General features: G+C 38.9%; 1 protein-coding gene and 1 pseudogene across 5 annotated transcripts in view; one reads left to right on the top strand and one right to left on the bottom strand.

Annotated features, from left to right (window-relative positions):
- Nucleotides 1-24940, top strand: part of PPP2R3A (protein phosphatase 2 regulatory subunit B''alpha) — a 270561-nt gene that overhangs the window by 19157 nt on the left and 226464 nt on the right. Inside the window, exon 1 of one of the 5 annotated variants that reach the window (XM_036877360.2) lies at nucleotides 21148-21457. The exons of the other annotated variants lie outside the window; for them this stretch is intronic. The gene's annotated coding sequence lies outside the window, so the exon portion shown is untranslated. Of the gene's footprint in view, nucleotides 1-21147; nucleotides 21458-24940 lie in introns of those variants that run through there. 5 annotated transcript variants of the gene reach the window in all.
- Nucleotides 3394-5521, bottom strand: LOC130682898 (translationally-controlled tumor protein-like; annotated as a pseudogene).

The following is a 24940-nucleotide window of genomic DNA, read 5'->3' as shown; positions in this document are numbered from 1 at the left end:
GGGCACAAGGAGGTAAAGTAAATGAAGTAAGTGATTAATTTTAGAAATATAACCAAAAATTTCCATTAGACCTGTGCTCTGATGTCTGTCAAGGTATAGCTACCTTGGATCAAAGTCTGTTACCCAGCTCTAATCCTGATAAAAGTTTGTTTAGGTGGATGACAAACCAAACTGGGGCTCTCCATTAAGTTCCATTCAGTCACATAGCTTGGTGACCACTGACATTCAGATGTCCTAGTCCTCCCATTCCCATGTAGTGGGGTTTGGTTTGTCTTGAGTCCTACATGCATAGCACAGGTGAGCAGTAGCAAGGGTATTCATAAGTAGGAGCACCACCAGAGGTAGGTGTGCTGAGTGTCAAGCAGCAGAAGCTCTTAGTGGTCTCCACTTACAGTATGAATGTGTCGTTTCTCCTAAAGGACCAAGCCCTAGTTAACAAAATGTTCTGAGATGCTTGGGAAAGCAAATGCTTATAGAGGAATGCATTGTCCATGGTTTTGGACATTGGTTAGCTAAATTTAGAAATCAGGATGTTTCAGGGTCCACCTTACCATAGATGTATTTAATGAGTAGACTTTTAGAATGAATTTGCCTAGATATAATACAAGCGTAATTCTTTTTGTTGGCAGTCTCTCAGGGTGTATGTTGGGAGGGAATGCTGAGCTGTGCAGCTTTAGTGGATTGTCTTCTCTACTTTGCCCCTTAGTATTAGGGTATTTGTGGTGCTGATCTTAGGTTCGGGTCATATGCTAAACCTTTTCATCAGGTGAAATGTAAAATTAAACTGAGCAGTTTGTCCAAGAGGACATGCCCAAAAGGGCTACTTCATCCTAGATGGCATCAGTCAGTCCCTCTTTAAACTGGTTATAAAAGGTGACTTTTGTCATAGTCTAGGTCTTAGCCAAGGGAACAGAAGTGGTAGTATATTAACAAATTGCCTCACTCCCTTTTTCATTCCCTTTCTCTATACCAGGCACTATTCTGGTGCTGGGATGCAGTGGTAAACAAGGCAAATATCCTTGCCTTTGGGGAGTGTACATTCTATTGCAGGTATAAAGATGGTAAATGTGTAAATGATAATTTTAAAAATTTCAGGTGCTGGTAAGTACTATACAGAGAGTAAACTGGACAATGGAGTAGAGACTAATGAGGTGGGGCCTCGGTCAAGGGAGGAAAACAGGCTGTAGGAGGAACCAAAAAAAGCCAGGGGGAGAGCAGTACTAGATGAGGTCGGGGAAGTGGTAGGTAGATCCTGGAGCCATATTAGGCCATGGTGGAGGAGTTAGATTTTATTCAAAATGGAGTAGGTAACCTTTGGAGCATTTTAAACAGCAGAGCAAATTGTAATTAGTTCTTTGACTTGTGCTGTTTGGCAAATTACTAGAGTATGGCAAGGCAAGAGTGGAAATAGAGAGACCAGTCAGAAGGCCAGGACAGTAGTGCAGGTGAGAAAGGATGACAATTTGGGCCAGAATTCTAGCAGTGAGTGTGAGAAGTGGTCGAAGTTGAGAGAGATTTTGGAGATAGGGTTGACAGGCCTTACTGAGGGAGTTTATATCCTGGTGTTGCCTACAGTAATGACAGATGGCTGTTCCAGTTTTATGGACTTCCAAACACCTACCAAGGTGCCTGTAAAAAGTTTTAATGCCCCAGTAAGGTACTCTGGTTGTGTATGTGCTGTATTGGGTTGTCTGTCTATACAATAAATAATTAATACCAAACCCTTGCTGGGCCTCATCTGCAAAATACAGGGGTCCCTTAGTCTCATACATAGAGTGTCAGCCGAATGAGAACTTGGGAAGTGTATCAGGGTTCTCACCATGCAGCTCAGGGAACTTGGCAGGTTGGTGAAGTGGAGTTGGTGGCTGCACTGACCTATCAGCTCAGTCTGATGTAACCACGTCTATGACCAGCAAATAAAAAGCAAGCCATGAACAACCTCACCTACTCTATTATAGCACACAGCTTTCTATTTATTCTCTACCCGCATGGTCTCTATGCTTAGCCTCCATAGCTGCTCTTGGCCTTCTGGTTTGGACCCCCATCATTGGCTTCTTGCAGTTGAACCTTGCTTTCAGCTCTGCTTTCCTGTCTGATCTCAGGATCCTCTTCCCCATCTGCCTGGGCCCCAACCCTGACAACCCTATCATGATACTGAATGAAAAATTTTCTGCTGTAATTGTGGGCACAGAACCCTGCTAGAGGTGGTGAATCAGTCTCATGCCCCAAAGGTGTTTTGTTTAGTTAGATACTACTCTTGAGTCCACAGGACCAAAACCTTTTGCCTGAAATTGTCTTGTAGACAGACAAGTGTTTCATGCACTCTTCCAGTGGGCAAGCTCAGAGATTGGCTGGACCAGTACAAAAATGAACTAATGATCTTATTTGTGTTAAGATTTCACCTAAGATACATCAAGGTTGATTAAATAGAAGAGATAAATAGGGCTGAGAAGTAAGAACCCAAAGCTATATCTAGGGAATAGGGAAGTAGTGGGTCCTTTTGAGGGATACATGTGAGACCTAGAAGGATACATGTGAAAATTGTGTAGTTTGGTCAGGTCAAAATAATCTGCATATTCTTACCTGGAGATATTTCCACTGGCTTTTGCCCTGTTCCCTTACCCCAGTTCAATTTTGGGCTATTCCACAGCATTTGACAGTTCATATATTAAGAAAATACTGAATTCCTATTTTATGCTGTAAACCAGCTACATTTGGGGAATATGAGGATGAATAAATTGTAGTGGCTTTCTGACTCATCTGTGCTTCTTCTCTGATCCTTCAGATTGCCACCTGAATCCCGTCATCCCCCTTCCTGAGAAACTATAGCAATGCTACAAATGCTTAATAAAACCTTTGTGCATAAATGGAAATTATTTCTAAGTTTCTTCTGTGCAGAGAATCTTTGCACTGAATCTTTGTATTTATGTTTTTGTTTTCTTTGTATGTTTTCTCCAAATCAAATCTCATATTTAACTCCTCCATTAATTTTTTTTCCTGCCCTGGTATTTTCAGTTCTTCTACATTTAGAGTCTTCTGAATTTTCCATTTCCCTCCTATTCATTTAATCTCATAGGTCATCTGTTTTGAAAGAGAAATTTTTTTGGCTTTATGGCATGTCTTATATATAATTCTGTTTCTGGATATGATGTCATTTGTGAATATGCTTTTAATTATGTCCCAGTCAGTTTCATTGTTGAACAAGCTCATTGTCTTAATTATGCTGGTAAGGTTTGATAATATACTTACAGTTTGCAAAGTTCAGATAAGTATCATTAACATTACTCATTGGTTTTTGTGGATCTAACTTTAAATTTTACTCCATTAACTTTATCTGTTATGATTTTCTTTTATATGGCTATTTTATGTGTCATAATATCATTATTCACTAGAATATTTATTAGATTTTCAGGCTTTCTGGAAAACAAAATTGGGATTAAAACTTTTTTGTTCTTTCCATCCAAGTTACTACAGTGATTTAACTGTTCTGCAGATCTATTTCCTTCCTTCTATTCACCCTTCCTTCTGTCTATTCTTCTGTCCTTCCTTCTATCCTTCCCTTCTTTTTCTGGTGCCTACTAAGATTTTGAGACAGTTCTTTCCCTAGAGGTTGAGAAATCTGGGATTATGGCAAGGACTAAACTACTTGATTACACCAGCTCCTTTAGTCTTTTTTTTTTTTTTTTAGCTTAAATCCATTTTATTTTTAGATAACCTATATGACATGCTTTTTTCTTTAAAGCAATGCCCTCTGCTCCAAATAAATCAAGGTCAAAATAAATGAAGAGCTCAAGATCACATCAGTCACATTTGTCTAAGTCCTGGTGTTGTGTGGATGAAAAGCATCAGCCATTTGGGAGAACAGGGGACAGATCCAAATAGTCAAATCTGTTAATTTTCTATTTCTAAACCATCCTTAAAGAAAATCATATATGGGGGTCACACCACCCTTGCAGTAGTCCAGCAGAGCAACCATGCCATCTGGATTCATGTTTTCACTAATAAAGAAGTGGTTGTTTTTTAAATTAGCAAGGATGTGCCTAATTTGTTCTGCAGCCCCTGCCATAAAAGGTTTTGCTCTTTCTGGTCTCTGTTCTTCAAGATTGCCTTTGATGGATTTCATATAAACTTTGATATACTTCTTATGGCTTCTTTTGTGAAGCTGGTTTCCTACAAGTGATGGTTCATGACAATATCAACACCACTGATTACTGTGCTTCAGCAGAGGCATTAACACCAGTTGAGCGAGTCATCAGTGTTACCTTCTGTCCTACTGACCATCTTCCCCTCAATATCCAGGAATAACCCACCAGCGATCTCCTGGATCTTGTAGATGTGGGAGAACATCTCATCATGGCTGATGAAGTCCTGGTAGATCATCATGATGGCAGCTAGAGGGAGATGACAGAGGTGGAGGATGCTAGGATAGAGAGCCGGGAGCTCAGAGCAAGCATGGTATAGCCGGAGCAGCACTGGGGGTGTAGGAAAGGGGGGTGGGGAGCAGGCAGAAAAGCCCAGCTTCTATAGTGTTAATACGGACATGATATGGAACAGAAGGTCTTTGATGATAGAGAAACCTGGGCTCAAATCGGTTTTTCTATTTTCTAAGTGTGTAATATGAACAGGTTTTTGTTTTTGTTTTTTATCTTATCTTGGCCTCAGTTTCCTCATCTGTGAAGCAGAGATAACACTAACCTATATTTTGGCATAAGAATTAGATGATGCATTTAACTGCTTAGCTGAATACCTAGCATACAAGTATGTTGACCCTTGAACAACATAGGTTTTAACCCCAGGGTCCACTTATATGTGGATTTTTTTCAATATATATATATATTGGAACATTTTGGAGATTGTGACAGTTTGAAAAAACATTTTCTCTAGCTTACTTTATTCTGAGAGTACAGGATATATATAATACATGTAACATACAAAGTAGATGTTAATTGACTACTTAAATTATTAGTAAGTCTTCAGGTCAACTGGATTATCAGTACATTTTGGGGAAGTCAAAAGTTATTCGTGGATTATGGACTGCTCGGGGTTTCAGTGCCCCAATACCATCGTTGTTCAAGGGTGAACTGTACTTTAAAAATGATGGTATAGTAGTATTTTTTAGACTAAATTTTATTATATAGATAATTAATTTTTTCGGTATCATTAGTATACACTTACATGAACAACATTGTGGTTACTAGATTCCCCCCATTATCAAGTCCCCACCACATACCCCATTAAAGTCACTGTCCATCAGCATAGAAAGATGCTATAGAATCACTACTTGTCTTCTCTGTGCTAATACTGCCTTCCCTGTGATCCCCACTACATTATGTGTGCTAATCATGATGCCCTCTTTTCCCCTTATCCCTCCCTTCCCTCCCATCCTCCCCAATCCCTTTCCCTTTGGTAACTGTTAGTCCATTCTCGGGTTCTGTGAGTCTGCTGCTGTTTTGCTCCTTCAGTTTTTTCTTTGTTCTTATACTCCATAGATGAGTGAAATCATTTGATAGCTGTCTTTCTCTGGCTGGCTTATTTCACGGAGGATAATATCCTCTAGCTCCATCCATATTGTTGCAAATGGTAGGATTTGCCCTTTTCTTATGGCTGAATAATATTCCATTGTGTATATGTACCACTTCTTCTTTATCCATTCATCTACTGATGGACACTTAGGTTGCTTCCATTTCTTAGCTATTGTAAATAGTGCTGTGATAAACATAGGGATGCATGTGTCTTTTTGAAACTGGACTCCTGAATTCTTAGGGTAAATTCCTAGGAGTGGAATTCTGGGTCAAATGGTATTTCTATTTTGAGTTTTTTGAGGAACCTCCCTTCCATACTGCTTTCCACAAAGGTTAAACGCATTTACATTCCCACCAGCAGTGTAGGAGTACACATCCTTGCCAGCATTTGTTGTTGTTTGTCTTTTGGATGGTGGCCATCCTAACTGGTGTGAGGTGATATCTCATTGTGGTTTTAATTTGCATTTCTCTGATGATTAGCAATGTGGAGCATCTTTTCATGTGCCTGTTGGCCATCTGAATTTCTTCTTTAGAGAAGTGTCTGTTCAGGAAAATGTTCCATGTGCACTTGAAAAGAATGTATATTCTGCTGCTTTTGGGTGTATAATTCTGTAGATGTCTGTTAGGTCCATCTGTTCTAATGTGTTGTTCAATGCCTCTGTCTCCTTACTGATTTTCTGTCTGGTTGATCTGTCCTTTGGAGTGAGTGGAGTGTTGAAGTCTCCTAGAATGAATGCATTACATTCTATTTCCCCTTTTAATTCTGTTAGTATTTGTTTCACATATGTAGGTGCTCCTATGTCGGGTGCATAGATATTTATCATGGTTATATCCTCTTGTTGGATTGACCCCTTTATCATTATGTAATGTCCTTCTTTGTCTCTTGTTACTTTCTTTGTTTTGAAGTCTATTTTGTCTGATTCACGTACTGCAACACCTGCTTTTTTCTCCCTATTAGTTGCATGAAATATCTTTTTCCATCCCTTCACTTTTAGTCTGTGTATGTCTTTGGGTTTGAAGTGAGTGTCTTGTAGGCATCATATAGTTGGGTCTTGTTTTTTTATCCATTCAGTGACTCCTTGTCTTTTGATTGGTGCTTTCAGTCCATTTACATTTAGGGTGATTATCGATAGGTATGTACTTATTGCCATTGCAGGCTTTAGAATCATGGTAACCAAAGGTTCAAGGTTAGCTTCCTTACTATCTAAGAGTCTAACTTAACACACTTGGTATGCTATTACAAACACAATCTAAAGGTTCATTTTTTTTCCTCCTTTTCTTCCTTCTCCATTCTTTATATATTAGGTATCGTATACTGTACTCTTTGTCTATTCCATTATATTACCTCTGGTGACAGCTATTTAACACTCCCATCTATAGCAGTCCCTCCAAAATACACTGTAGAGATGGCCTGTGGGGCTAAATTCTCTTAGCTTTTGCTTATCTGGAAATTGTTTAATCCCTCCTTCAAATTTAAATGATAATCTTGCCTAGGGGAGTATTCTTGTTTCGAGGCCCTTCTGCTTCCTTCCATGAAATATATCATGCCACTCCCTTCTGGCCTGTAAGGTTTCTGATGAGAAGTCTGATGATAGCCTGATGGGTTTTCCTTTGTATGTGATCTTATTTCTCTCTCTGGCTGCTTTTAATAGTCTGTCCTTATCCTTGATCTTTGCCATTTTAATTATTATATGTCTTGGTGTTGTCCTCCTTGGGTCCCGTGTTGGGAGATCTGTGTACTTCTATGGCCTGAGAGACTATCTCCTTCCCCACATTGGGGAAGTTTTCAGCATTTACTTCCTCAAAGACACTTTCTGTCTCTTTTTCTCTCTTCTTCTGATAACCTTATAATATGAATATTGTTCCGTTTGAATTGGTCACACAGTTCTCTCAATATTCTTTCATTCTTAGAGATCCTTTTTTCTCTCTGTGCCTCAGCTTCTTTGTGTTCCTCTTCCCTAATTTCTGTTTCATTCATTGCCTCCTCCACCATATCTAATCTGCTTTTAATACCCTCCATTGTGTTCTTCAATGATTGGATATCTGTCCTAAATTAGTTTCTGAGTTCTTGAATATTTTTCTGTACCTCCACGAGCATGTTCATGATTTTTATTTTGAAATCTTTTTCAGGCAGATTCATTAAGTCAATTTCATTAGAATCTCTCTCAGGTGTATTCATAATTTTGCTTTGATCCAGGTTCCTTTGACATTTCATAATTTTTCTGTGGTGCCCTCTAGTGCCCAGAAGCTCTACTCTCTGGAGCTGCCCAGCCCCTGGAGCAATGTTGGGGGTCACAGGGGAGCAGTGTTGGTGCTTGGGGGGAGGAAAGAGCTGTTTCCTGCTTCCCGGCTGCTATGCCTGTCTCCACTGCCAGAACCAGTGGGATGAACATACACTTGTAAGCCTCTATGCTTTGTGTTTGTAGCTGGCGTAGGTGGGGCTTCCCTCTGGCTGGCCTGACACCAGAGTGGGAGTTGCCGGTTTGCGAACCTGAGCCAGGTGCAGGCTAGCTGGGAGGAAGACACAGCAAGCTGTATATCACAGTGGGGAGCCTTGGAGCTGCTAGCCAGCCAGGGGGATGGAGCACCTGAAGATCGTTTAAGCTCCCAATCTATTGGGTAGAGTGCACCCAGACAATTTTGTCTACCTGTCCTTTCTCCTGAGCAGTAAGCTCTGTGTAATCCTTGCCCCTTTAGCATCCCTCTCACTTTTAGGAAGTCTTTCAGACTGCCTACCCAGATCAGCTGGATATGAATCCCTGTTTTCCACAAGCAGCTGGAATCTCAGTCTCTCCAGGTATTCTACCTGTCTTAGCTTTCCAACCCCACTAAATCACCAGAGCACCATGCAGTGTAGGTTCATGCTCCCAGAGCAGATCTGCAGGGCTAGGTGTTCAGCAGTACCAGGCCTCCACTCCCTCCCAGCTCTGATTTTCTTCCTCCTGCTGGTGAGTTGGGGTGGGGGAAGGGCTTTGGCCCTGCCGGGCCACAGCTTTGGTATGTTACCCTGTTCCATGAGGTCTGCTCTTTTCTCCAGGTGTATGCAGTCTGGTGCAGCCTTCTTTCCTGTTGCTCTTTCAGGATTAGTTGTATTAAATTATATTTTCATATTATATGCAGTTTTAGAAGGAGGTCTCTGTCTCACCTCTCACGCCACCATCTTTAATCCTATCAATGGTATAGTAATTTAAATCTTCCCTTTGAGAGCCCAGTACAAGAAGATTTAGCCAACATGGTAGCATTCCTCTACCTCTATCCCAGCCCTTCACACACACAACTTTCCCCCAAGCCCAAGGAATACAAGCCCAATATATAAGGCCAAAAAGAGGCAGTTATGCCTAGTTCCCCTCTTATTGTTCTCTCTTTATCTATTGTTGATGGTAGCCTGAATTCCTTCGGAGGTGGTCTTATGCCTGTTGTGTGACCATTCCCTCAACTCATCTAGTGGAGGCCTATGTAGGGATAGTCTTACTCTGAACTCACCAATAAATTTTGGCAAATGATACCACTTCAGATGTATGGTTATTAAAATATACTTTGAGATGTTCTAAAAGCTTAAATATAACTATTAGAAAAAGTGGTTGAGAAGAGTAGAAAAGAAGATCAACATAATTATGACTGTAGAGAAAAAGTCAAGAAACTATGACCAGGATGTCAGATGGGTTATCTGTTTGGATGTTAAATCTATAAGGATTACAACAGAAATTGTGCAGTGACAGTGAACACAAAGCTAAAATCATCAAGAATGAAAGTGAGTGATCTTGATGCGACTTAAATATGGAAATAAGGAAGGACTGTGTGTGATTGTCTAATGGTATTTGACACAAAGCAAGGGCTTTGGGGAGAGGACACAGGGCGAATGAACTGGAAGTTGTAATGAAGAACAAGAAGGGCACCTACCAGGCCTCTTGGAAAGGTGTGAAAAAATAAAAAGAGTCATCACCTAAGAGATATATGAGGAAAGCGGTGTCCTCAGGGGAAAGCCCAGTTTCCATTTAAATAAGAAGGTAGAGGAAGCGAAGAAAGCTTTACAGAAGTACAGGATATGGGGATTTTGCTGAATTCCACAGGGCCTAGTGGAAGGATTAGGATTTCAGGAGATTGCATCCTCAGTCATAATCATCTCTCCCTTGCATATGTCAGTTCGTTCTTTTGCCTCTCTTTCGCTTCAGCAACCTTGCCTAGCTAAACCACAGCCCTGATTGAATCCAATTCTTTGCTTATTCCATGCCTGTAAAACTATGCTCCTGAGCACGCATTAATTAATGATCATCACCTCAAGTGGATCCATAATGTTACCTGGTGGTCTCACTAGATTTCCACAATCATTTTCTCTGTTTCATCTTCTCCTAGATGACTGTTGCAGGTCTTCAATCTCCTCAGGTGTTCACCATCTCCTCCCCACTCTTCACTTTAACTGATGACCTTGCTTCCTATTTCAGTAAAGAGATAGGAAAAAAAGAGCCTTCCCAAGCTTTCACCACCACAGCTATTCACTACCTGCAGTAATATCCAGATACTCTGCTTTATCTTCCTTTACTATAAAAGCACTAGCATAAGTGCTTCATAATTCCTTTTCTTGTATCAAGTTTCCCCTCTTTTGAATCATTGTGTCATATATGAAAATTTGCTTTTATTTTTCTTATCTTCAAAATATAATCTTCCTTGAACTCCACTTTCTTCTCTAAAAATTGCCTTATTACACTTAACAGCAAAACGTCTTGAGTTATCTAAATTCTGTTGCTAGTTTTTTCTCTTCCCATTCTTTTCTTTTACCCAAGACAGATTGTGCTTCCACAATTCCATTGGTATTGCTCTTATCAGTTACTTGTGATGTCTATATCTGTCATTTGTCACTACTTATCCAATTTAATATTCAGGAGCAGAGTTGATTTCTCTCTCTCCTCCTTGAAACACCTTCCTAACTTACTTCTAATATCAAATATCATATCACTGAGTATAAGGACAGAGCCTCGCTGTCTTACCAGTGGGTTTCAGTCCTGGGCAAGTTCGCTATAGATTCAGTGTAACCAAAGAAATTGACAGCAAAACGTTCTTGGGGTGAAAGGGTTATATACCCAAGTTTATTTCCAGGTGGTAGGTCAGTCAGTAGAATCCCATTCACTCAGAGTGAGTCTGCAGGCAACAAGCCAGTCTCTGCCTCTGGGCCCCTCTGTCCACACAGCCATCCTCCGGGCTTCTCTGCACAGTCATCCCACACAGCCATTCTCTGGGCCTCTGTCCTCGGCACTGCCACCACTCCAGCCTCTGCTCTGCTCTCCTGCAGCCTTGCAGCCCTGCCACCGTGTCATGCGCAGAGCACTAGGCGGAGCTCTTTTTATAGAGTCAACAACCATGTATTGCCCACAGGTGTGCAGTGAGCTAGTCAACCACAGCCAGGTGAGAATCCTGGCCACAGGAACTCTCATTTTATCCACACTCGCTTGCAATGTGTGCAGAAATGTGAGCAATCCATGGAAAATTGCTTCACAATTCCTCCTTCTCTGCTGATACCTCTCACATCCCCAAATTCTGGATCTGCATTGTCCAATACTCTACTACATCAACTACATATAGCTGTTTAAACAAAATCTTTAATTATCCAGTTGCATTACCCAAATTTCAGTGTTCAATAGCCACATGTGGGTAATGGCTACCTACTGAATGACAGATATATAAATATTTCATTATTACAGAAAGTTCCATTAGACAGCCTGCTTTCCATGTTACAGTGCCCCAAATAAGATGTATTATCGAATAAATATTTCTGTATATTTCTCTCTACTTTCTGTATTCCTTGTCTTGATGATCTCATCTACTCTGTTTTAAATGTGACTCTTAAGTCTGTAATCAGCCCAAATCTCTCCCCTAAAGCCAAACACAATTCTCCAACAGCATTTTTGCACATTTTTACCTAAGTATCTAAAAAGCAACTCAAAATTAACATCCAAAACTGAACTACTGACCATCCTTGCCTTCTCTCTGCACCAACAAATCTGTTCTCTTTGCAGTCTTCCCAGTCTCAATTCATGTCAGTTCTCCCAGTTGTTACAACAAAAAACAAAAAACAAAGAAACAACAGTTTTTTAAGACCAACCCTTAGATTCATCATTGACCTCCCTCTTTTCCACAAAACCCACACAATCTGTCCCATTGGTTCATGTTTCAGATTATATACAGAATCTGATTACTACACCCCCTTCCCCCTGGTCCAAGCCAGTATCATCTTTAGCTTGGATTATTCTAGGCAAATTTGGCCCTCTTTTTGTTTCTTTGCTTTCATTTGTGTCCCCTGTCGTCTATTCTCATCAGAGCGACAAGCATGATCTTGTTAAAAAGTAAGTCAGATCATGTCATTTCTCTGCTCAGAATTCTCCAGTAGCTTCACTTCTCACTTCGAGTCAAGGTCTAGTCGCAGTGGCATTCTCACTCTTCTTAACACATTAGAGACGTGGCTGCACCTCAGAGCCTTTTTTTTAAAGATATTATTGATATACACTCTTATGAAGGTTTCACATGAAAAAACAATGTGGTTACTACATTTACCCATATTATCAAGTCCCCACCCATACTCCAATGCAGTCACTGTCCATCAGTGTAGTAAGATGCCACAGATTCACTGTTTACCTTCTCTGTGCTACACTGTTTTCCGCATGATCCCCCACACCATGTGTACTAACATAATACCCCTCAATCCCCTTCTCCCTCCCTCCCCACCCACCCTCCCACAACCCTCCCTTTTGGTAACCACTAGTTCCTTCTTGGAGTCTGTGAGTCTGCTGCTATTTTGTTCCTTCAGTTTTGCCTTGTTGTTATACTCCACAAATGAGGGAAATCATTTGGCACTTGTCTTTCTCTGCCTGGCTTATTTCACTGTGCATAATATCCTCCAGCTCCGTCCATGTTGTTGCAAATGGTAGGATTTGTTTCTTTCTTATGGCTGAATAGTATTCCATTGTGTATATGTACCACTTCTTCTTTATCCATTCATCTACTGATGGACATTTAGGTTGCTTCCATATCTTGGCTATTCTAAAAAGTGCTGCAATAAACATAGGGGTGCATATGTCTTTCTGAGTCTGAGAAGTTGTATTCTTTGGGTAAATTCCAAGGAGTGGGATTCCCGGGTCAAATGGTATTTCTACTTTTAGTTTTTTGAGGAACCTCCAAATTGCTTTCCACAATGGTTACACTAGCTTATATTCCCACCAGCAGTGCAGGAGGGTTCCCATTTCTCTGCATCCTCACCAGCATTTGTTGTTCTTAGACTTTTTGATGCTGGCCATCCTTACTGGTGTGAGGTGATATCTCATTGTGGTTTTAATTTGCATTTCCCTTATGATTAGTGATGTGGAGCATCTTTTCACATGCCTGTTGGCCATCTGAATTTCTTCTTTGGAGACCTGTCTCTTCATATCCTTCACCCATTTGTTAACTGGATTATTTCCTTTTTGGGTGTTGAGGACTGTAAGTTCTTTATATATTTTGAATGTTAACCCCTTGTCAGCTATGTCATTTACAAATATATTCTCTCATACTGTAGGATGCCTTTTTGTTCTGTTGATGGTGTCCTTTGCCATACAGAAACTTTCTAGTTTGATGTAGTCCTGTGAGTTCATTTTTGCTTGTTTCCCTTACTTGAGGAGATGCGTTCAGGAAGAAGTTGCCCGTGCTTATACTCAGGAGATCTTTGCCTGTGTTTTATTAGAAGAGTTTTATGGTTTCATGACTTACATTCAGGTCTTTGATCCATTTCAAGTTTACTTTTCTGTATGGGGTTACACAATAATCCAGTTTCATTCACTTGCATGTAGCTGTCCAGTTTTGCCAGCACCAGCTGTTGAAGAGACTGTCATTTCCCCATTATATGTCCATGGCTCCTTTATCATATATTAATTGACCATGTATGTCTGGGTTTATATCAGGGCTCTCTAGTCTGTTCCACTGGTCTGTGGGTCTGTTTTTGTGCCAGTACCAAATTGTCTTGATGTGGCTTTGTAGCAGAGCTTGAAGTTGGGGAGCATAATCTCGGGGGATTATTTATTCTTCCTTCTCAAGATTGCTTTGGCTGTTCAGGGTCTTTTGTGGTTCCATATAAATTTTAGAACTATTTTCTCTAGTTCATTGAAGAATGCTGTTGGTATTTTGATAGGAATTGCATTGAATCTGTAGATTGCTTTAGGCAGGATGGCCATTTTGACAATATTAATTCTTCCTATCCATGAGCATGGGATGTTTCCATTTATTGGTATCTTCTCTAATTTCTCTCATGAGTGTCTTGTAGTTTTCAGAGTATAGGTCTTTCACTTCCTTGGTTAGGTTTATTCCTAGGTATTTTATTCTTGTTGATGCAACTGTGAATGGAATTGCTTTCCTGATTTCTCTTTCTGCTAGTTCATTGTTAGTGTATAGGAATACCACAGATTTCTGCACATTAATTTTGTATCCTGCAACTTTGCTGAATTCATATATTAGATCTAGTAGTTTTGGAGTGGATTCTTTAGGGTTTTTTATGTACAATACCATGTCGTCTGCAAACAGGGACAGTTTGACTTCTTCCTTGCCAATCTGGATGCCTTTTATTTCTTTGTGTTGTCTGAGTGCCATGGCTAGGACCTACAGTACTATGTTGAATAGAAGTGGGGAGAGTGGGCATCCTTGTCTTGTTCCCAATCTTAGAGGAAAAGCTTTCAGCTTCTTGCTGTTAAGTATAATGTTGGCTGTGGGTTTGTCCTATATGGCCTTTATTATGTTGAGGTACTTGCCCTCTATACCCATTTTGTTGACAGTTTTTATCATGACTGGATGTTGAATTTTGTAAAATGCTTTTTCAGCATCTATGGAGATGATCATGTGGTTTTTGTCCTTTCTGTTGATGTTGTGGATGATGTTGATAGATTTTTGAATGTTGTACCATCCTTGTGTCCCTGGAATAAATCCTACTTGATCATGATGGATGATTTTTTTAAATGTATTTTTGAATTTGGTTTGCTAATATTTTGTTGAGTATTTTTGCATCTATGTTCATCAGGGATATTGGTCTGTAATTTTCTTTTTTTGTGGTGTCTTTACCTGGTTTTGGTATTAGAGTGATGCTAGCCTCATAGAATGAGTTTGGAAGTATTCCCTCTTCTTCTATTCTTTGGAAAACTTCAAGGAGGATGGCTATTAGGTCTTCACTAAATGTTTGATAAAATTCAGTGGTGAAGCCCTCTGGTCCAGGAATTTTGTTCTTAGGTAGGTTTTTGATTACCAATTCAATTTCGTTGCTGGTAATTGGTCTGTTCAGATTTTCTGTTTCTTTTTGGTTCACCCTTGGAAGGTTGTATTTTTCTAGAAAGTTGTCCATTTCTTCTAGGTTATCCAGTTTGTTAGCATATAATTTTTCATAGTATTCTCTAATAATTCTTTGTATTTCTGTGGTGTCCATAGTTATTTTTCCTTTCTCATTTGTGATTCTGTTTATGTGTGTAGACTCTCTTTCTTTCTTGATAATTATGGCTAGGGGTTTATCTATTTTGTTTATTTTCTTGAAGAACCAGCTCTTGCTTTCATTGATTCTTTCTATTGTTGTATTCTTCTCGATTTTATTTCTGCTCTAATCTTTATTCTACTGACTTTGGGTCTCATATGTTCTTCTTTTTCTAGTTTAGTTAATTGTTAGTTTAGACTGCTCATATGGGATTCTTCCTGAGGTAGGCCTGTATTGCAATATACTTTCCTTTTAGCATGGCCTTCACTGCATCCCACAATCCCACAGATTTTGCGGTGTTGAATTATTGTTGTTGTTTTTCTCCATAAATTGCTTGATCTCTGTTTTTATTTGGTAATTGATCCACTGGTAATTTAGGAGCATGTTTTGAAGCCTCCATGTGTTTGTGGGCTTTTTCATTTTCTTTGCATAATTTATTTCTAGTTTCATACCTTTGTGGTCTGAGAAGCTGGTTGGTACAATTTCAATCTTTTTGAATTTACCAAGGTTCTTTTTGTGGCCTAGTATATGATCTTTTCTTTAAAATGTTCCATGTGCACTTGAGAAGAATGTGTATTCTGCTGCTTTTTGGGTGTATAATTCTGTAGATGTCTGTTAGGTCCATCTGTTCTGATGTGTTGTTCAGTGCCTCTGTGTCTTTACTTATTTTCTGTCTGGTTGATGTGTCCTTCAGAGTTAGTGGAGTGTTGAAGTCGTCTAGAATGAATGCATTGCATTCTATTTCCCATTTTAATTCTGTAAGTATTTATTTCACATATGTAGAGTATTTGTTTCACATATGTAGGTGCTTCTGTGTTGGGCACATATATATTTATAACGGTTGTATCTTCTTGTTGTATTGACCCTTTTATCATTACGTAATGTCCTTCTCTGTCTCTTGTGACTTTCTTTGTTTTGAAGTCTGTTTTGTCTGATACAAGTACTGCAACTCCTGCTTTTTTCTCCCTATTAGTTGCATGAAATATCTTTTTCCATCCCTTCACTTTTAGTCTGTGTATGCCTTTGGGTTTAAAGTGAATCTCTTGTAGGCAGCATATAGATGGATCTTGTTGTTTTATCCATTTATTGACTCTGGGTGTTTTGATTGGTGCATTCAGTCTATTTACATTTAGAGTGATTATCAACAGGCTTGTACTTATTGCTATTGCAGGCTTTAGATTTGTGGTTACCAGAGATTCAAGGGTAACTTCCTTACTGTCTAAGAATTTAACTTAACTCACTTAATATGCTATTACAAACACAATCTAAAGGTTTTTTTTCCTCCTCCTTTTTCTTCCTCCTCCATTCTTTATCTATTAGATATCATATTCTGTACTCTTTGTCTATCCCTTGATTTACTTTGGGGATAGTTAATTTAATTTTGCATTTACTTAGTAATTAGCTGTTCTACTTTCTTTACTGTGGTTTTATTACCTCTGGTGACAGCTATTAAACCTTAGGAACACTTCCATCTATAGCAGTTCCTCCAAAATAGACTGTAAAGATGGTTTGGGGGAGGTAAATTCTCTCAGCTTTTGCTTATCTGGAAATTGTTGAATCCCTCCTTCAAATTTAAATGATAATCTTGCCGGGGGGAGTATTCTTGGTTCGAGGCCCTTCAGTTTCATTGCATTGAACATATCATGGCACTCCCTTCTGGCCTGCAGAGTTTCTTCTGAGATGTCCGATGATAGCCTGATGGGTTTTCCTTTGTAGGTAGTCTTTTTTTTCTCTCTTTGGCTGCTTTTAGTACTCTGTCCTTGTCCTTGTCCTTGATCTTTGTCATTTTAATTATTATATGTCTTGGTGTTGTCTCCCTTGGGTCCTTTGTATTGGGAGATCTGTGCACTTCCATGGCCTGAGAGACTATCTCCTTCACCATATTGGGGAATTTTTCAGCAATTACCTCCTCAAAGACCCTTTCTATCCCTTTTTCTCTCTTCTTCTTCTTCTGGTACCCCTATAATGCAAATGTTGTTCTGTTTGGATTGGTCACACAGTTCTCTCAATATTCTTTCATTCTTAGAGACACTTTTTTCTCTCTGTGCCTCAGCTTCTTTGTTTTCCTCTTGTGTATTTTCTATTTCATTAATCATCTCCTCCACCATATCTAATCTACTTTTAATACCCTCCATTGTGCTCTTCAATGATTGGATCTCCAACCAGAATTCATTCCTGAGTTCTTGAATGTCTTTCTGTACCTCCATGAACATGTTAATGATTTTTATTTTGAACTCCCTTTCTTCAGGAAGAGTCATGAGGTCGGTGTCATTTAAATCTTTCTCAGGAGTTGTATTAATGATTTTACTTTGGACTAAGTTCTTTTGGCATTTCGTATTTGTATATGGCACCCTCTAGTGCCCAGAATGTCTACTCTCTGGAGCTGCTCAGCCCCTGAAGTAATGCTGGGGTCACAGGGGAGTGGTATTGGTGCCTGGGGGGAGGAAAGAGCTGTTTCCTGCTTCCCGGCTGCTATGCCTATCTCCACTGCCTGAACCAGTGGGCTGAGCACACAGGTATAAGCTTTTATATGCATTTGTAGCTATTATAGACAGATCTTCCCTCTGGCTGGCTTAACGCCAGAGTAGGGTTTGCCGGTTCACGATTCAGGTGGGGCTCGCCGGGAGAAAGGCTTAGTAGGCTGTGTATCCTGGTCGGGGTCCTTGGAGCTGTGTAGCCAGCCAGGGAGCTGGAGCAACTGAAGTTCATGAAAGCTCCCAAACTGCTGGGCAGAGTACGCCGAGACAATTTTGTCTACCTGTCCTTTCTCCTGAGCAGTAAGCTCTGTGCAATCCTTGCCTCTTTAGCAGCCCTCTTGCTAAGGGCTTCCTTGTTAGGAAGTCTCTCAGACTTCCTGCCTTTCTTTTGTCCCAGAGCAGCCAGATATGGATCCCTGCTTTCCACTAGCAGCTGGAATCCATCTCTCCAGGAATTCTGCCTGTCTTAGCTTTCCAACCTCCTAATCATGAGAGTATCATGCAAACACCATGAAATGTAGGTTTGGGCTCCCAGAGCAGATCTCCAGAGTTAGTTATTCAGCAGTCCCAGGCCTCCACTCCCTCTCTCTCTGCTCTGTTTCTCTTCCTCCTGCCTGTGAGCTGAGGTGGGGGAAGGGCTTTGGCCCTGCTGGGTCACAGCTTTGGTACATTACCCTGTTCCGTGAGGTCTGCTCTTTTCTCCAGGTGTATGCAGTCTGGCACAGTCCTTCCTGTTGCTCTTTCAGGTTTAGTTGTATTAATTATATTTTCGTATTATATGCAGTTTTAGGAGGAAGCCTCTGTCTCACCTCTCATGCCACTATCTTTAATCCTCAGAGCCTTTTTTATAGTTGGTGTTCCCTCACCTCGTTACCCTGACCCCACTCCACCTCCACACACATACTTTCTCCCTTATGATAGTGACACTTTGAAGAGACCAGATCAGTTGTATCATAAAATCATCCATATCATGGATTTGTTTCCTCATGGTATTGTTTACTTCTCTACTGCCTGCATTTCCTATAATTGGACATCAAGTAGGTTAAAGCTAAATATTTTCAAAGAAAACTCCATAAATGATACCTCTGTCTTCAGACCACATCATACCGAGAGTTGCATTACCCAGTTGCCCCACTGTTAATGATGCTAAGTTTAAGGTGTTATGGTGGTAGCTTTCAGATCCCTCAGTTATCAATTTTTAGTTTTACTTTTGTAATTAACACCTAATATGAAGGGTGAATGTTGTTTTTTTTTAACCTGTGATTTTAAATATTTTTTAGCTGTGGAACTTCATTTTTTCAAATAAAATATTTTTTGGAGAGCCCATATATAAAATAGATGAAAGCAGAGCTATTCTGGTTGCAGTGGGAAATGCCTAGTATTGGCAGCTTCCAAGGGACCTTTGACAAGCACAAAGAAAACTCACAAAAAAACCTCACAGAGTCCACCCAAACATTTGAGGAAACAGAGGCCCAAACCAAGGATTCATTAAGTCATAAGACCACCCACTCTCTCAGTGCTCTGTCTGTTAGAGCAGTTTGGGGAGCTCTGTCACTTCTTGGACACCGTAGCTGTGGATGATCACTAGAATAGCACTTGGTTTTCCCCTGGCAGTCCACCCACTGTTTTCTGTTGTCTGAGTGCTGTCTCTGACATTCTATCTGTTCTACAGATGTGAAGATTTGAAATTGCTTCATGTTTAATGTGTGTTGGGTTGCAGTGTTCCCACTTTTTTTCTTTTGCCTCCCTTTTGGAAATTCTTCATCCACAAAGAATTCCAGATTCAGACATTATTCATCTTATGTCTGGAACACTAAAATCTTGTGAGCTCCCATGTCTTACCTCTTTCCACCTTCAGAATATTCAAAATGCTGCCACAACTGAAGTTAGTTTTGTCATTTACTTGCTGCTTGCTTCCATTCTGCACTTTACTTGTCATGCAGTGTAATAATGTGCCTTAGTGGAGAATTGAATAAGTATATTTTGTATATGTACACAGTGTATGTAAGATGTATGAGTAGATTTTTATTTTCATGAGATTTTCCCTTTATTAAATAGAAAAAGCAGGTAATAAACTACAGGTAACTTACTTTTGTTAAAAATAAATATTCACAAAAATCCCCATGTTTATTTATGTGCATGTGTACTTGGTGTATTTAAAGCCAAAAAGGCCATTTACAAAAATGTTCACGTTGATACTATATCTATGTGTAATCTTCATTTTCTTCTTTGTATTTCTCTCCCTCTGTTTTGCAATAGGCATGTCATGTTTCTACAGTATTACTTTTATAAAGACTGAAACTGTTGTTAAATAACAACTTTGATCTCTCCAATCCAAGCTGAATTGAAGGCATTTCCAGGCCTCTACCTGGCTTACTGCCATCCATGCTATCCTTTGGAATTTTTCCCTGTTCTCTTATTGTCCCATTCAAGCAAGTTTTCCCCTGACCCAATCTCTTAGTTATTTTACTCCAGGCTCCTCCTGCTCATCTTGTAGAATTGCCCACTTGGTTGGTGCTGAAGAGCCTCTCTGCTCATTTGAACTGGCTAGGGAAGAAAAGGAGGGTGTAAAAATTATATTCTTCAAAGCACTGTCCCTAGAATATGACCTCCATCAGGGCCCAGGAGTGCCTCACCAAATGCCTGTTGAATGAATTGATTTATTCTTTTGTGTCTTGTTTCTTTTATCACATAAGTTCCTACGGGGAGCTTTGATTATTTCTATAATACCCTGAACATTTTGGGTGCTTAATATATATTCATGAAGAGAGTCTTTTATTTAAAAAACCTATAATTTACTTAACAAAAATGAACTTAAGATCTGTTGTCAACTTTGATCAGAATTTGACAGAGATTTAGAAAAGCACAGGATAAAAAGCATTTGTTTATAGCCTCGCTGATATCTCTTCTGGACTCTGCAGAGGACTTCTTCCCATCTACTAGCTTTGGTCTTGCTTCCCCAAGTCTGTCCTGCGCAGTGCTACAAAAAGTGATAGGCCTACAGTGTAGATCTGACCTGTCCCCTTTTTTCCCCATTGAATCCTCTCAGGGCCTCTCTGGTGCTTTGTTGCCTCTGCCCTAACCCCTTCAGCTGCAGCCTAGAAGCCTCCCTTCAAACGTTATGGGGGACTAATACCAAACTCCTGGTAGCCCCTCATACATCCCATGTCACTGCCTGCCTTGTTCCCTTTGCCCACGAGGCATTTTCCCTGTCTTCCTGCAGCCAGCTTCTGGTACTGTACTCCAGCACTGTGCTCAGCAGTCCTCTCTGGAATGTTTTCCTTGACATACAAGGTTAGGTGTCCTCTTTCTCTGCCCACTCATGTTGTAAGCTGCTTGAGGCAAAATCATGGAATTATTAGTTCCCTCATCTTGAAGAGTACCTGGCTTATTGTGGCATCCAAATTTTTATTAAACTATGTTGTACATATGTTCTTCTAAACTACCAAAATGATTTTTATCTATGGAATGTGATTCGATGTTTACATGATCTCCTGCAAAATAAGAAAAAGACTTAGAACAAGAAAATAAATGAATTAAAGTAATTTAAAAATACTACCAGCCAATATATAATAGAGAATTTTTAAAGTTTTTTTAATGGTAATGATTTAACCTCCACAATTTCCTTTCAGAGCCAGTACTTAGGGAAATCAATAGCTTTGCAAATTACATGCATTAAAAATTAATAAGCAGTTCATTGTGCTTCCCCCATCAAATAATACAAAATAATCTCTGGTAAAATAGAGCTTTTTCAATTAAAACTAAGAAAAAATTTTTTGCTTCTATCATATTCCCTAAACTTGAGCTCCATCTTTCATCCTGTTTCTCCGGAAGAGAAGGTGAAATCCCACTGAGGGCAGTGACTTGACCAACTTACTAAGCTGGTCAGTGCAGAAGCAGAAGCTGAATAAGGAGCTCCTGACTGCCCACCTGGTGCTTTTCCCCTCAGCCACATTTCCTGCTTCACCACTTGAGTAAAAATAAAAGTAAGTTTTTAAGCACTTCCTAATTCCCATTTGCTCAAGTTGGGCATGCTGCTGAGATGTTCTTATTTTTCTCTTAGTCTCATTAAGGCATTAACCCTAAACCTAAAGCATTAATTGTTCTTTCGTGTATGTAATTTCTTTGAGCCTCAGAAAAATCTTCCATTCTTAGAGATTTCTTAATTTATCTTATGAACTATTTTTGAAGTGAACACAGCAAATGTTCCAGGTCTCCTTTTTTATCTTACAAGTAATTCAATGTATATGTCTTTATATTCCTCTAAATTGTTCTCTTGGAATCAGTTTCCATACTGAGTCATCCACCAAAGAGTGCCTGTGTTTTCCAGGCAAACTAATAGTTTTATTATTTCAGAATGACTCACTACTTCTGAATCATCACACCTTGTGTACTCTGTTAAATAAAAACATTTTTAGGCACTTTTCTACAATTTTTCCTCTTGGTAGTCCTCAAATGTCCCATCTAAGTGACATGGATATTCAGCCAGTTTCCTCTTGGATCCACAATTTATGTTGATCATTTTCTTCTTGAACCTTTTCATCAGTTGAAATAAGCAGTGGAAATTCTTTACCTCATCCTCTTTGCTCCAGATGTTTCCTGAAATAGAACACATAAATAGCAACATAAAAAAATATGTGTAACACCATTCTCTATTTTCCATCATTACATTTATGTTGTTTAAGGTTTTATTAACTTCCTAAACTTCATGAAATCAGGTAGAAACATCTATAAAAGTATAGCTTCAATGTTTGTTGGTACACATTTTTGGAATTCAGCATATTGGAAAAATGAAACACTTTCCTTCTTTGACTTCCATGTCGTATTTGTCTGGTTCTCTTCCTGCCCTTTGAAAATTCATTCTCTATCTCCTTCCTTGCATCCTCCTCCTCACCTTATACATGCCATCCTTCCTCACAGTTTTGTCCTTGACCCTTTTCTCATGATGTGCATTACATGTTGTCTTACACACTCCTTGTGGCTTTAAAACCTTTATCTGATGCTTACTCCCAAATCTTTTATCTTCTACTCCTGTCTCTTACCACTCAGTATAGCCATCTATATGGGGAATATCTCATTTTGGATGCCCCCCAAAGCAACCTGTGCCTGACATCTCCTCTACACCCTTGCCCCCACCCAGCCTTATCTTCACATCTCCCTAGAATGCATTTTTAATTTTTAAAATGTGTTTTCAGATATTATATATTAATTCTCATATTTAAAGTGATAATGCTTAAAGGTTTTAAAAAATACCAGTTCCCATTCCTAAGTAGACCTGCTCCAAAGAGACAACTGCTGTCAATTTTTTCATAGCTATTTCTTCCATTGTTTGCTTCCATATTTATAGATGCATATACATTACAAATTCATTATTCATTTTAAACATTACACCTTGCCTTCCTAATATGAATTTAAGTTCTCACCCCTATTTCACCACATTAACAAAATAAAGGGTAAAAATTATGTGATCATTTCAATAGAAGCAGAATAAATATTTGACAAAAATTAACCATATGAGTTTTTTAAAACTCAACCAACTAGAAATAGAGGAAACTTTCTCAATCTAAATAATATAAAGGATATCTACCAAATCTAAATAAATAAAGGATATCTACCAAAAAAGCTGCAGTTATCATCATACTTAATAGTGAAAGACTGAATACTTTTCCCTAAAAATACAAGGTGAACAAAGCAACGATTTCTGACCTCACCACCTTCTATTCAATACTGTTCTGGAGATCCTAAATGCAATAGACTATAAGGCAGTAAATATTGGAAAGGGAAAAGTAAAACTTCCCTATATTCAGACAACATAATTGTCTATATAAAAAATCCCAAGGTATTTACCTAAAAAATACTATAATTAATAAGTGAATTTAGCAAAGTGGCAGTGACAAGGTTAATATACATAAATCACTGTAATTCTAAACCAGCAAGAAACACATGGAAAATTAAATTAAAATAACAGTACCATTTACATTAGCATTAAAAAACATGAAATACTTGGGAATAAATTTAATGCTGAATTAAACATTGCTAAAACAGAAGGACTTCTAAATAAATGGAGAGATACACTGTTCACAGTTTGCATGGATCAGAGACTTGATACTATTATCTGCATTGTTACCAAATGGAGATTTAGATTCAATGAAATTCCAATCAAAATCCCAGCAGGTTTTCCTTGTGAAAATTGGCAGGTGGGCTCTAACATTGACATAGAATTTAAAAGACACGGAATACCCAAAATAATTCTGAAAAAGGAAAAAATCATCACTAAGATTTACTATAAAGCTACATTAATTAACACAGAGGGTATTGCTGTATATAAAGAATAAAGAATCCAGAAATAAGCCTATGTATATGGTCATTTATTTTCAACAAAACCTCCAGCATAATTCAGTGGGAACAGGATAGTCTTTTGAACAAATGGTGCTGTATGACCTTCAAACTCAGCCTCATTCCATATATAAAAATTAATTCAAAATAGATCATAGACCTAAACAAAGAAGTTAAAACTATAGAACCACCAAAAAAAAAAAAAACTTAAGAGAAAATTTTTATGACCTTGGCATAGACAAAGATCTTAAGGCAGGATAAAAATGTATTAACTATAAAAGAAAAATTGACTAATTGGATTAATAGAAATTAGTAAGATTAAAACCTTCTCTTCAAAGGCTACTGCTAAGAAAATGGGAAGAGAAGCCATGGACCAGGAGAAAATAATATCTGTATCTAAAGTATTTAAATAAGCTTTTAAAACTCAATAATCAAAGACAACCCAAAAGATTTGAATAGACATTTCACAAAAGAAGGTACATATTATAAGATAAATTTTAGCTGAAATAAGCAGATGAAGAGAGGCAACAAAGGGCTAGGTAGTTTATTTGAGTGCAATTCCCGGGTGATGTTCTCTGGTCTGGTTATCACAGGCTGGGGAAGTCACACCCAGGAGGGCAGACAGTGAGCTTTTAAAGAAGGTAGGGGGAGGGAGAGCATAGGTTTACAGCGTCGAGGATTGGCTAGTCTAAGGCATCTTTTTCAGGTTGGTGGGGGGCAGCAGCCAGGGACGTTGGCACATCATCAGTGTCCGACATGCTCACTCCTCTCTCCAGTGCCTCCAACCTTACACATATGTGAATTGCTAATAAGTATATTTAAAAAACTCATCATTAGTTATCAAGGAAATACAAATTAAAGTCACATTGGGATACTATTTCTTACCCACTAAAATGACTAAAATTAAAGGAACTGACAAGTATCCAAATAGATATAGAGCCATTATAGCTCCCAAGTGTGCTAAGAATGTAAAATGGTAGAACCACTTTGGAAAACAGTTTTATAGGTTTAAAAATTTTTTCATGTACACTTATCATGACTCAGTAATTCCTTTGTTATTAGTGGAAAGAAATGAACACATATCCACAAAAATACTTGAATGTTCATAGCAGCTTTAATTCATTACAGCCCAA

The sequence above is a fragment of the Manis pentadactyla genome, chromosome 1 (genome assembly GCF_030020395.1).
Source record: "Manis pentadactyla isolate mManPen7 chromosome 1, mManPen7.hap1, whole genome shotgun sequence".
NCBI lineage: Eukaryota > Metazoa > Chordata > Mammalia > Pholidota > Manidae > Manis > Manis pentadactyla.
The sequence above is the reverse complement of the archived record's forward strand: the minus strand, read 5'-3'. Positions and strand labels throughout refer to the sequence as shown.